Source organism: Bufo bufo, chromosome 6 (assembly GCF_905171765.1).
Source record: "Bufo bufo chromosome 6, aBufBuf1.1, whole genome shotgun sequence".
Classification (NCBI taxonomy): Eukaryota; Metazoa; Chordata; class Amphibia; order Anura; family Bufonidae; genus Bufo; species Bufo bufo.
In genome coordinates this window covers 409155368-409168954 of record NC_053394.1, presented here as the reverse complement: position 1 = coordinate 409168954, position 13587 = coordinate 409155368, and the positions used below count along the sequence as shown (strand labels likewise).

General features: G+C 47.8%; 1 protein-coding gene and 1 long non-coding RNA gene across 2 annotated transcripts in view; both read left to right on the top strand.

Moving 5' to 3' along the window:
- LOC121005801 (zinc finger protein 850-like) overlaps nt 1-13587 on the top strand; it is a 1060224-nt gene that overhangs the window by 380745 nt on the left and 665892 nt on the right. The window lies entirely within an intron of this gene.
- LOC121004561 lies at nt 4851-13361 on the top strand. Its single transcript, XR_005779758.1, has 3 exons — nt 4851-4861; nt 13028-13177; nt 13307-13361. It is a non-coding gene; the product is annotated as an uncharacterized LOC121004561 (long non-coding RNA).

Sequence of the window (13587 nt, the reverse complement as noted above, 5' to 3'; positions counted from 1 at the left end):
GGAGAGTTTTGTTTCTTCTCTCACCTGGCCACACTATTGTGGATCTTTTCCCTGGTTCTAATGGGCTTTTCTGGCTGTTCCAGACTGCTAAAGATCCGCCGAGAAAGCCCAAGAGATCCTCAAAGTGTATTTCATGCTTTAAGCGTTTACCTGATGACCATCCTAAGAAAATGTGCGGGGACTGCATTGCTAAAATTGTCCATGAGGAACCGCCGTCCCTCATGGACAAAATTAGATCTATGATGCAGGAAGAGATTAAGTCCACCTTTTGCGGCCATTTCTGCACTACAAAGAGAGAAACCCGCTTTTATGGAGCCCCCCTCCAAACGTCACAAATCAGGCGATTATGTTTCATCTAATTCTGAAGACTATGGTGATTTGGCTTCCTCTTCTAAATATGTTTAGGATGAAGATAAACTCTGAGCGAGAATTTCAGAGAGCAGAAGAAAATTTTATTTCTCTTCTGAAGATATGCCTGAGCTTTTAAAGGCCGTTAGGGCTACTATGGGGGTGGAGGAGGTGCATTCTACTCCATCAGTACAAAACGAGAGGTTCGGAGGTCTCAGGGTGAAGAAATCCAAAGTCTTCCCTATTAATGAAAACATCAAGGGGATGATTTTGGATGAATAGGCGGATCCGGAGAAACGGCTAGGAGTTGTCAAATCCTTCCAAAATCGGCTTCTTTTTGATCAGGAAGAGGCTAAGACCTTCAACAATATTCCTAAAATTGACGCCCAGGTAGCTAGAGTCAATAAAAAGACCAGCCTACCATTTGAAGATGCCTCACTGCTCAAAGACCCGATGGATAGGAAGGCAGACGGTCTATTGAGAAGGTCATGGGAGGCGGCCATGTTCACACTTAATGGGGTAGTCCGGGTTCGGTGATTATTAGTAAATCGGCTGCTTTTCACTAACAGCCTACATATATGTGGGTTCTACCTTTATTTCTTTATTCTGATGCCCCCATTCCTCAGACTGGATTTGCGGACCGGAAGTGTTATTTTTGTTCAGCTGGTGACGTACCGGACTCCTTACTGGTGTGCTAAGACTCGTCTTCCGCTTAGCAGAGAGCCCGGTGACGTCACCGGCACAGAGAGGCGTTCTGGAGTGCTCAAGGAGGCTGTTTTGTAGGAGGGAACTGGCATCGCTAAAGAACGCCCCTCTGTTACGTCACCGGGCACAGAGGGGCGTTATTCTGGGCTGAAGGAGGTTAATTTGGAGGCAGGAAACGCAGCTGTTTAGCATAGTGCACGCCTCTCATCTGCATGTACACCGCATGAATTCGGTAAGCACGCCTCCCATGTCCTGTAGACACGCCTCCCATGGTTGGGATCGAGACGTCAATCTACAGAGTCGCACTGCCTTGCGGGACCCATAAGGCAGTGCGGCAGGAAATGACATAGAGGGAGCGCAGCAATGTAAACATTACCGAGCGCAGCTTCGGGGACCCGGAGGAGTGAAAAAAAAACTGGGAACCTTCAGGGGGACCTTACAGATTTAACGGTGAAAAGACTGTGATCCCGGACAACCCCTTTAAGTCAAACATAGCGGCCACATCAGTTGCCAGATCTATGTACGTCTGGCTCTCAGAGTTAGAGAATAGGGCTTCCAGCGATTCCACATTGGTGGAGATTTTGGGTGCCATTCCCCTGTTAAAATCTGCTACCGCCTTCTTAGCGGACGTCTCCGCTGAGTCGGTACGTTTTGCAGTAAGGGATGCGGGTCTGTCTAATGCGGCCCGCCGTGCCTTGTGGGTTAAGTGCTGGTCGGGTGACAAGGTGTCAAAATCCAGACTATGTGCCATTCCTTTTTCTGGGGAGTATATCTTCGGCCCAGAATTAGATAAAATTTTAGAAAAAGCCTCTGATAAAAAGGGGATCCCGGAGGAAAAAGTTTATAGAAGGAAGTATCCCTTTCGTGCCCCTTCCAACCAAAATAAAAAATACAGTGGTAAGGGCAAGGTGGGCCGTTTCAGTTATCCCACAGGGGGTAGAGGTAAAGCTCCCTCCTCTTCCTCCCAAAAAGGAAACGAGAACCAGTGACATCAGGGTAGGGGGGGAGACTGAGGATGTTTTTTCCTCGTTGGGAGGAAATATCCTCAAACTCGTGGGCTCTGAGGATTATAGAGTCAGGATACAGAATAAAGCTCTCAGACCCTCCCCAAAAAGATTCATAGTCCCCAAAATTGCGGTCCCAGATCCCAATCATCCTATTCACGTAGGCATTCGGGAACTACTCGCAAAAGGGGTAGTGGCGGAAGTATCACCGTCCGAACAGGGAAAGGGGTTCTATTTGAACCTCTTCCTAGTGAAAAAGAAGGAGGGTTCCTATCAAACCATAATAAACTTAAAGCTCCTGAACAAGTACATTGCCTATCAAAAATTCAGGATGTAGACCCTAAAATCAATAGTTCCTCTGCTTCAGAACAATTCAGTAATGTGCACGGTCGACCTGACTGACGCTTACTATCATGTCCCGATACATCCCAGCTCTCAGCGGTTCCTGAGGTTCGCGGTCAGAGACCATCTAGGCAGAATTCTCCACTTCCAATTCACCTCTCTCCCCTTCGGCATATCCTCAGCCCCTCGGGTTTTTACAAAATGAATGATCGAGGTAGTTGCCTATCTAAGGAAGGTCTGACAGTTTTCCCATACTTAGACGATTTTCTGATCTCAAACAGTTCTGCTCTCCTACTGCAGAAAGATCTGAATTTCTTCCGTCAGACCCTGTAGGGATTAGGTTGGGTGATCAACATAGGAAAGTCACAGTTAAAACCGACAACAAGGATCCAGTTCTTGGGGGTCATTCTGGACTCCCAGAGACAGCTAACTTGTTTGCCTCTGAGCAAGATACAGCTCATCCAAAAGAGAATCTCCATCTTCAACTCCAAGATGTCCTACTCCATCAGGGACTCAATGAGTCTCTTAGGGATCCTTACTAGGGATCGACCGATTATCGGTTTGGCCGATATTATCGGCCGATATTGAGGATTTTGAACGTTATCGGTATCGTCATCTATTTTGCCGATATACCGATAACGTATGGGGAACACAGAACGCGCTGCTCTCAGCGCGTTCTGTGTTCCCTCCGCAGCACAGGGGAGAAGGAAGCAGTGTCTCCTCCCCCTGTGCTGCTGCTGCTGCCGCCAATGACAGAAGAGAAGACAAGAGGAGGGGAGGGGCTGTGGCCGCTGCGCCACCAATGAAGATAAGCCTTTCATTCATTCATATACAGGAGGCGGGAGCTGGCTGCAGAATCACATAGCCGGCTCCGGGCCTCTATCAGCGATAGCTGCGATCCGCGGTAGTTAACTCCTCAGGTGCCGCGGATCGCAGCTACCGCTCATAGAGGTCGGGAGCCGGCTATGTGATTCTGCAGCCAGCTCCCGCCTCCTGTATATGAATGATTGAGAGACTTATCTTCATTGGTGGCGCAGTGCGCCCCCAAGCCCCCCAGTATTAATCATTGGTGGCGCAGTGCGCCCCCACCCCAATCCCGGCCAATAGTAAAAACATTGGTGGCGCAGTGCGCCCCCCCACCCAGTATTACTCATTGGTGGCAGTGGCCACAGGATCCCCTCTCCCCTGCTCCTCCGATCGGAGCCCCAGCTGTGTAAGCCTGGGGCTCCGATCGGTTACCATGGCAGCCAGGACGCTATTGAAGCCCTGGCTGCCATGGCAAGCTCCATGCTGCCTTGTGCACAAAGCACAGAGCAGCAGGGACAGTGTGAGATCCTATTCACCCTGATAGAGATCTATCAGGGGGAATAGGACAAGGGTTCTAGTCCCTAAGGGGGCTAAAAGTTAGTAAAAAAAAAAAAAAATATTAAGTATAAATGAAAAAGACTTATAAAAAAAAAATACACATTAACAATAAACATATTAATTTTCAGCAGATTTGTGTAGGAATTTTTTTTTTTCTCAAAAATGAAAATTCCCAGAATATCGGTATAAATTATCGGCTATCGGCCTGAAAGTTCACAAATTATCGGTATCGGTATCGGCCCTAAAAAATCAATATCGGTCGATCCCTAATCCTTACATCCTGCATAATATCTGTTCAGTGGTGCCAGATCCACTTCTAAACCCTGCAGATGTGGATCCTCAGGATCTGGGACAGAAGGGAGTCTTCCCTAGACCAAAATGTGATCATCCCTCAAAAGATAAAAACCTCCCTCCTTTGGTGGAAATACAGGCTCAATATCTCCAAGGGGGTGACGTGGTCAAAGAATCCCTACACCCAGATCACCACGGATGCAAGCCAGTGCGGCTGGGGAGCGAAGGTCGGAGATGCTTATTACCAAGGAGTCTGGCCAAAGTCGATCAGTCTCCAGTCGTCAAATTTTCGAGAATTGATGGCAGTCTGGGAAACTCTAAAGAAAGCCAAAACTCCTCATCAAGGCCATCACATAAGGGTCCTGTCAGACAATACGACAGTGATAAGATATTTAAATCATCAGGGAGGCACGGGATCAAGCAGCCTGCTAGATTTGTCGGCAAGAATTTTCATCTGGGCAGAAGCGAATGTTCATTCAGTGTCTGCAGTCCAACTAAAAGGGTCCTTAAATGTGGAAGCAGACTACCTCAGCTGGAAAAAGATAGACCACTCAGAATGGTCTTTAAACAAGGAAGTTTTCCTGACGATGACGGACAAATGGGGCAGACCAGCAATAGATCTCTTTGCCACACGGGTAAACTCAAAATTGCCAGTTTTATGTTCCCTAAATCCCAGAGACAGCTCGAAAATTCTGGACGCATTCTCTTTCAGATGGAATCGAGGTTTTTATTACGCCTTCCCTCCTCTTCCACTAATCACGAGGGTGGTACAGAAAATCATTCAGGACAAGGCTTCAGTCATACTAGTAATGCCCTACTGGCCAAAAAAGAGCTGGTTCCCAATCTTGTGGAACCTTGCCAGCGAGGATCCTTGGATCCTGCCAAAGAGGAGAGATATCCTTCACCAAGGTCCAATTCTTCACCCAGACCCGGACTTCCTCAACCTAGCAGCCTGGATCCTGATACCCAGATGCTAAGGCATCAGGGATTATCGGATGCAGTAATTTCCACCCTCAAAGCCTCCAGAAAGAAGGTCACCTTTTCAATTTACCTGAAAATCTGGAAACGTTTCTGCTTGTGGTCAGGTTTACCCCCGCCAAATACCTCCGCTCCAAGTATCCAATTAATTCTGGACTTCTTACAAAAAGGATTTGACATGGGGTTGAGACCATCTACACTCAGTCCAGGTATCAGCCCTCAGCTGCTTTTATGACATTGAATTGGCAAATCATAAGTGGATAAGGCGATTCATGAAGGCAATAACGAGGTTACGTCCGACTAAGGTCCCATGTCCCCACCTGGGATTTAAATATTGTCCTTAAGGGACTATCACATTCTCCATTTGAGCCTCTGAGTGACTGCTCCTTGAAACTAAAATCTTTCAAAACCGCATTCCTGGTGGCCATCACCTACCTACAGGTCCTGGACAACAGGATAATTCTAAAACTAAATCTGTGTTTTCTACCGAAAGTGGTTTCAAAGTTTCATAAAGACCAGGAAATCACTCTACCTTCACTGTTTAACAACCCGTCAAATGATTGGGAATCTATCCTTCATTCGCTTGATGTTAGACAGGCAGTTCTTGATTACTTAGAAACCCCAAAAGATTTCAGGAAGTCAGACTGCCTCTTTATCCAGTTTGGAGGAAGAAACAAGGGTCAGAAGGTTTCCAAGTCCTCCATTGCCACATGGATCAAAGCTACCATCGCTTCTTGTTATTCCTTACAGAATCTATCTTGCTCTGATAATATTAAAGCCCATTCTACTAGGGCAATGTCGTCAAGCAGAAAGAGCGGGTGTCTCCCTTGAGGAGATCTGTAAGGCAGCCAATTGGTCCAGCATCCATACTTTTGCCAAACATGATAGATTGGACCTTTTAAAAAAAACCGATATGAATTTAAGGCGGGGGGGGGGGGCACAGTCTGAAGGACTTTTTGTCCAAAATTCATATTTGGTATATTTCCTTGTATGGCCGTCGTGGTGATGCTATGGAAAGCCGGAATTAGTACTTACCGGTAATACATTTTCCATGAGATCACCACGACGGCCCGTATTTCCCTCCCTTTTCGTTACTTTGGGGTTGATATAAATTAATATCTTCTCCTGTTTTATTTTTTCACGCGTGTATCCACCACCTTTTACCTTTGCTTCCTGCCCCTACAGAGGTCAGGGGTCAATCTCCTTGTATGGCCATCGTGGTGATCTCATGGAAAATGAATTACCGGTAAGTACTAATTTTGGCTTTCTCTTTTGGTTCACCACATTTATCCACCTGGAAAAGCTGTAACATCTCGCACACTGGGTTCTCACTTCCACATAAGTTGCCGTCCGCTGCCTGTTATCAGGCAAGATCCATCCCTAGTAACATAGACTCACAAGATGGCAAACCGGAAAATGCTCGCTATGCCCCCCATAGTATTAGTGCTGTTCAAAGTCCCACCAATAGTAATTCCCTTCTAGAGTGCCCTCAGTAGTAATAATGCCCACTACAGAAATAATGCTCCTCAAGAGTGCCTCCATTAGTAGAATAGCCCCCAGTATTTATACTGCCCCCTGCTGTTATAGTTCCCTCTGCAGTGCCCCCAGTATTTATATTCCCCCCTTTAGTCTAATCAGAAATTTTAAATCCTCAGCCCCTCCAATATAAATCTCCCATGTAAATAACATCACCCCCTCCCCAGCCGCCTCCAACATGCAATCCCATGTAAACATCACCCTGTACCAGCCATCTTCAACATTCAGTCCCATGTAAATAACATCCCTCTCTTTAGCCCTAACATACAGTCCCAGTAAAATAACCACAACCCCCAGCATTACTCTGGCTGTCACACCGAACCATCCTTCCCTTCACTTACCTCTCTATATGTAGCAGACGTCGCCACTGCTTTTTCCTAAGGACTTCTCTTCACTGCAGAGCGCCATCCTTTCCTGCACTGGTCACGTGATCGTGACTAGTGATGTCGCGAACATAAAATTTTCCGTTCGCGAACGTGAATTTCCGCAAATGTTCGCGAACGGGCGAACCGCCATAGACTTTAATAGGCAGGTGAATCTTTGGCCACAATAGTGATGGAAAAGTTGTTTCAAGGGGACTAACACCTGGACTGTGGAATGCCGGGGGGGGATCCATGGCAAAACTCCCATGGAAAATTACGTGGTTGACGCAGAGTCGGGTTTTAATACATAAAGGGCATAAATCACCTAACATTCCTAAATTGTTTGGAATAACGTGATTTAAAACATCCAGTGTGTGTATACGATCAGGTATGATGTTGTATCGTTCAGGTAGTGCAAGGGTTATGCCCGCTTTACAGTGACAGACCAAACTCCCCGTTTAACGCACCGCAAAAAACCGCAAACAGTCCATTTGCACAACCGCAAACTCTGCATTTGCACAAGGTTGGATACCAAGCTAGCCATGTCCCGTTCCTTGTCCTCACTGACGTCATTGAAGGTCTCTTCCTCCACCCAGCCACGTACAACACCAAGGGTCCCCGAAAGGTGGCAACAAGCCCCCTGGGACGCCTGCTGTGGTTGGTCTTCCACCTCCTCAAAGCCACCTTCCTCCTCTGACTCCTCTTCTTCAGACTCCTCTCTCTGCGTTGCCGCAGGTCCAGCAATCAACGACGACAAGGCTGCTTCTGGTGGTGATGGTGACCACAACTCTTCCTCTTCATGCTCATCTACGGCCTGATCCAGCACTCTTCGCAGGGCACGCTCCAGAAAAAACGCATATAGGATGAGGTCGATGATGTTGCCTTGGGTTTGACTGACCAGGTTTGTCACCTCCGCAAAAGGACGCATGAGCCTACAGCCATTGTGCATGAGCATTCAGTAACGCGGCCAAAAAAATACCCAGCTCCGCAGAGGCTGTAAAAAAAAAAATCTGTTCTTAACAGTTTAATCTCTGTTTTGTCCCCTATCAGGGGACGTGTATGGAATAGATTTTAGGAATCGGGAGATTGAAAAAGATGCTTGGTCGGTCCTTTTACTTCCAATTTGGGGCACGGCGCGTGCGCCGTGCAATGTACTATGCAATCCCAATATGAGTGGTATGTTAAGTAGTACTATTCCCATCAGTTTAATCCCTGTTACGTCCCCTATCAGGGGACGTGTATGGAATAGATTTTAGACAACCGCAAAGAGTTGTCAATAGTTGACACACTCATGACATAAATTTTATTCCAATATGCGTCAATCTTGGTGTAGTGATGACTGTGCTCGTGCGCACGTTTGGGATATTGCAGGCGATAGGGGTTTTTCAAAGCCTTTGGTCATGCTGAGGTAGTTCAGTGACAGTTAAGTGAGCCAGAAAACAATGATTCTGCAGTGTGGGCCCATTGGTGGCCTAGTAGGCTTTAATGATCACCTTAGATGATCACAAAGAAAATTTATGTTTTTTATATGCAAAATTATCCAGCCGATCGCTTTTGGTCTGTTCACAATGAAGCAAAGACCTTATCATCTGGGGTGTGCCAACATTGCCAACACACTCATAGAGGTGTGTTGGCACCACAACAAGGTAACGATCACGAAGGGGAATTTACACATGTATGTGCCTTTTTTTTTGTTTTGTTTTTGCAGCCACAGTGCAGCACCATAGCCCAGAAAAATTAGGCATGTACACATGCCTGAAAAATTAGGTATTGTTGCAGCCGCTGCTGTAGCAGCAGCCAGAAAAATGTATGTTTTCCAGGCAGAAAGTGCCCTAAAACATTGCGGCTTGAACCCTAGTTGGTGGCGGATAAGTCACGCAAGTCATCCGGCATGCAGAGATAAAATACAGCAGCGTGTATACCATTTTTAGCCCAAGGCAGCTCATCTCATCAGGCCTTTTTTAGTCAAATGCATCCCCCACTGTCAGTCCCTTCGGGATCTATGCCTCATTCATCTTAATAAAGGTGAGGTAATCTAGACTTTTTTGACCTAGGCGACTTCTCTTTTCAGTGACAATACCTCCTGCTGCACTGAAGGTCCTTTCTGACAGGACACTTGAAGCGGGGCAGGCCAGAAGTTCTATCGCAAATTGGGATAGCTCAGGCCACAGGTCAAGCCTGCACACCCAGTAGTCAAGGGGTTCATCGCTCCTCAGAGTGTCGATATCTGCAGTTAAGGCGAGGTAGTCTGCTACCTGTCGGTCGTTCTCTGAGGGTGGACCCCGAAGGGCCGTGGCGATGCGTAGGACTTAAAAAGCTCTGCATGTCCTCCATCAACAACACGTCTGTAAAGCGTCCTGTCCTTGCCGGCGTGGTCGTGGTAGGAGGAGGATTACTTTCACCTCTTCCCCTGTTAGATTCCCGTTGTGCTGTGACATCACCCTTATACGCTGTGTAAAGCATACTTTTTAATTTATTTTGGAACTGCTGCATCCTTTCTGACTTCCGGTAATTCGGTAACATTTCAGGCACTTTCTGCTTATACCGGGGGTCTAGTTGCGTGGCCACCCAGTACAGGTCGTTCTCCTTCAGCCTTTTTATACGAGGGTCCCTCAACAGGCACGACAGCATGAAAGACCCCATTTGCACAAAGTTGGATGCCGAGCTACTCATGTCCCGTTCCTCGTCCTCACTGATCTCACTGAAGGTTTGTTCTTCCCCCCCAGCCACGTACAACACCACGGGTACCAGATAGGTGACAACGTGCACCCTGGGATGCCTGCTGTGGTTGGTCTTCCTCCTCCTCAAAGCCACATTCCTCCTCTTCCTCAGACTCATCTTCCAGCGTTGCTGCAGTTCCAGCAAGCAATGATGATAATGCTGTTTCTGGTGGTGATGGTGACCACAACTCTTCCTCTTCACGCTCATCTACGGCCTGATCCAGCACTCTTCGCAGGGCACGCTACAGGAAGAAAACAAATGGGATGATGTCGCTGATGGTGCCGTCAGTGCGACTGACTAGGTTTGTCACCTCCTCAAAAGGACGCATGAGCCTACAGGCATTGCGCATGAGCGTCCAGTAACGTGGCAGAAAAATTCCCATCTCCGCAGAGGCTGTCCTAGCACCCCGGTTATACAAATACTCGTTGACGGCTTTTTCTTGTTGGAGCAGGCGGTCGAACATTAGGAGTGTTGAATTCCAACGTGTCGGGCTGTCACAAATCAAGCGCCTCACTGGCATGTTTCGCCGCTGAATATCTGAAAAGTGCACCATAGCCGTGTAGGAACGCCTGAAATGGCCACACACCTTCCTGGCCTGCTTGAGGACGTCCTGTAAGCCTGGGTACTTATGCACATAGCGTTGTACGATCAGATTACACACATGTGCCATGTGTCAACTTGCCCAAATTCAATACCGCCAACAAATTGCTTCCGTTGTCACACACCACTTTGCCGATCTCCAGTTGGTGCGTAGTCAGCCACTGATCCACCTGTGCGTTCAGGGCGGACAGGAGTGCTGGTCCGGTGTGACTCTCTGCTTTCATGCAAGTCAACCCCAAGACGGCGTGACACTGTCGTATCCGGGATGTGGAATAGCCCCTGGGGAGCTGGGGGTGTGCAGTTGATGTGGAGCAAGACACAGCAGCAGAAGAGGACTCAGCCGAGGAGGTTAGCGAAGAGAATGGAGTAGAGGAGGTGGCAGCAGGCCTGCCTGCAAGTCGTGGTGGTGTCACCAACACCTCTGCAGAGCCACGCATTCCATGCTTGGCAGCCGTCAGAAGGTTTACCCAATGCGCAGTCTAGGTGATATACCTGCCCTGACCGTGCTTTCCAGACCAGGTATCAGTGGTCAGATGGACCCTTGCCCCAACACTGTGTGCCAGACATGCCATGACTTTCTTTTGCACAATAGAGTACAGGTTGGGGATTTCCTTTTGTGAAAAGAAATTTTGGCCGGGTACCTTCCACTGCGGTGTCCCAATAGCTACAAATTTTTTGAAGGCCTCAGACTCCACCAGCTTGTATGGTAAAAGCTGTCGGGCTAAGAGTTCCGACAAGCCAGCTGTCAGACGTCGGGCAAGGGGGTGACTCTGTGACATTGGCTTCTTACGCTCAAACATGTCCTTGACAGACACCTGACTGTGGGCAGATGTGCAGGAACTGCTCAAGGCGAGAGGCGGAGTGGCGGGTGGTTGAGAGGGGGCAAGGAGGACAGCAGTGGTTGATGTGGCTGAAGATGCTGGACCAGGAGGAGGATGGTGGCTTTGAGTTTGTGTGCTGCTTGTACTCCTGTGTTGATCCCATAGGCGTTTGTGATGTGAGATCATGTGCCTTCGCAAAGCAGTTGTACCTAGGTGGGTGTTGGACTTCCCACGGCTCAGTTTCTTTTGGCACAGGTTGCAAATGGCATCGCTGTTATCAGAGGCAGACACACAAAAAAAAAATGCCACACTGCTGAGCTTTGCAATGACGGCATTCTGGTGGTGGCAACAGCATGCGTTGATTGGCGTGCTGTCTGGCTGACCTCGGGTGCCGATACATGCTGTCTGACTGTGCCACTAGCTCCTTGCGACGACCTCCCCCTGCTTCCAACTCGTCTCCTCCTCCTCTCTGTCTCCCCATCTGAGCTTTCCCCCTGTTCTTCTTCTCTTCGAGCGGGCACCCACGTGACATCCAGGGACACATCGTCATCATCAACCGCTTGACTTGTATCTGACAACTCAGCAAAGGAAGCAGCAGCAGGTACAACATCATTATCATCATCATCACACCGTACGTCCATGTGTGTAATGTTGCCTGACTGAGACATATCCCTGTTATCTACATCCTCTGGCAATAATGGTTGCGCATCACTCATTCTTCCAACTGATGTGTAAATAACTCCTCTGACACATCAAGTGAAACAGCTGTGGTGGTAGTGTTTGTGGTGGCGGCAGGCGGGTGAGTGGTAACTTGAGAGGTGCCCGAAGCTGAGCTGGAGGAGGATGGTGCGTCAAGGTTCCGAGCGGAAGCTGTAGAAGATTGGGTGTCCTGTGTTAGCCAGTCAACTATGTCCTCAGAACTTTTCGAGTTCAGGGTACGTGGCCTCTGAACACTGGGCATTATTCTAGGGCCAAAGGGAATCACAGCACCACGACCACGACGGCCCCTGCGGGGTGGCCTGCCTCTGCCTGTCATTTTTTTTAGATTAGATTAGTTGTACTATGCGTGCAAGCTACTGTGACACCAGATATAAGTGGCACTGGTGGTACTGTGCACTGGCAGTAGTTGGCAGAGTACACGCTGTAGGCCTGTCACACACGCTTGCAGACAACTAGCTGCTATTATATTACAGTCAAAAAAGTTTTTTTTTTTTTTTAAAGTGCAAGCTACTGTGACACCAGATATGAGTGGTGGCACTGGGCAAGTGGGCACAGTATACGCTGTGAGCCTGACACACACGCTGGCAGGCAACTGCAATTAGATTACAGAGGAAAAATAAAGCAGACTGATGTACTAGCCCTAAAAAAGTCTTTTTGGGGTGCTGTCAGGACGCTGTCCTTACAGCAGAGATCAGATGAGTCTTTCAGGACTGGAGTGGACACTGAATACACTGGCCTAGCTATCGATTTCCCTATTAAACTACAACATCTTTGTGGTCGTGAGGAGCTGCCAAAAACCAAATCTGCCAACTCAATGTCTGTCTAGATAACAATAATAATCTTTATGTATGTATCGCCAACATATTCTGCAGCATTTTACGATTACCCTGATTGGACCTTTAGAATCCTCCACTGCTCCAGCACTGAGGCTCCTGTGGTCTCCTTCAGTCTGTTTACATCACTGCAGCGACAATATTGGTTGGAGCTCTGATGGTGGTATGTATATCACATGACCATTGAGGCCTATGGTGGTCACGTGCTGTGGCATCACTGATGACGTCTTACATTGGATGTAGGGTCATGTGAAGGTGTGACATACCATGAAACTGCCTTGACCTCACACATAATCTAAACTTTATTATCTCCTCCGATGTCTCGTCTTATTATCTCCAGTAATTGTATTTTACATGGGATTTTGTAGGATTTTACATAGTCTCTTCTTCTTTCCATTCAGGTTCCTGCAATATAGGATCCGCTCAGTGGATCTCTTCTATATAAGATCCTTTTCCTGATTGACCCATCAAGGATGGATAGGGACAAGGACAAGATGGCAGAGAGGATAATAAATCTCACCCTAGAGATCCTCTTCTGGCTTACTGGAGAGGTGAGAGATTCTGATGATGTCACATTACATCATCTTATCTATGTTACTATCAAATGGACATGACTGGAGAGGTGAGGGACTCTGGAGATGTATGGAGTGATATTTATTACTGTGTCTCTCCATAACCAGGACTACACAGTAGTGAAGAAGACCTCTAGTGAGCGTTGTCAGGCCCCTGTGTCTGAAGGAACGGGAAGAACCCTGAGCCCTATCACGGGGCCCCCACCTCACCTCCTGATACATGAGGAAATCAATACAAAGAAGATCCTAGAACTCGCCAACAAGATGATTGAGCTGCTGACTGGAGAGGTGACACTGCTGGGACATTATATAGGAATGTTATGAAGGGATCTGGGTGATGACTGTATCATTGTGTTGTCAGGTTCCTATAAGGTATCAGGATATCACCG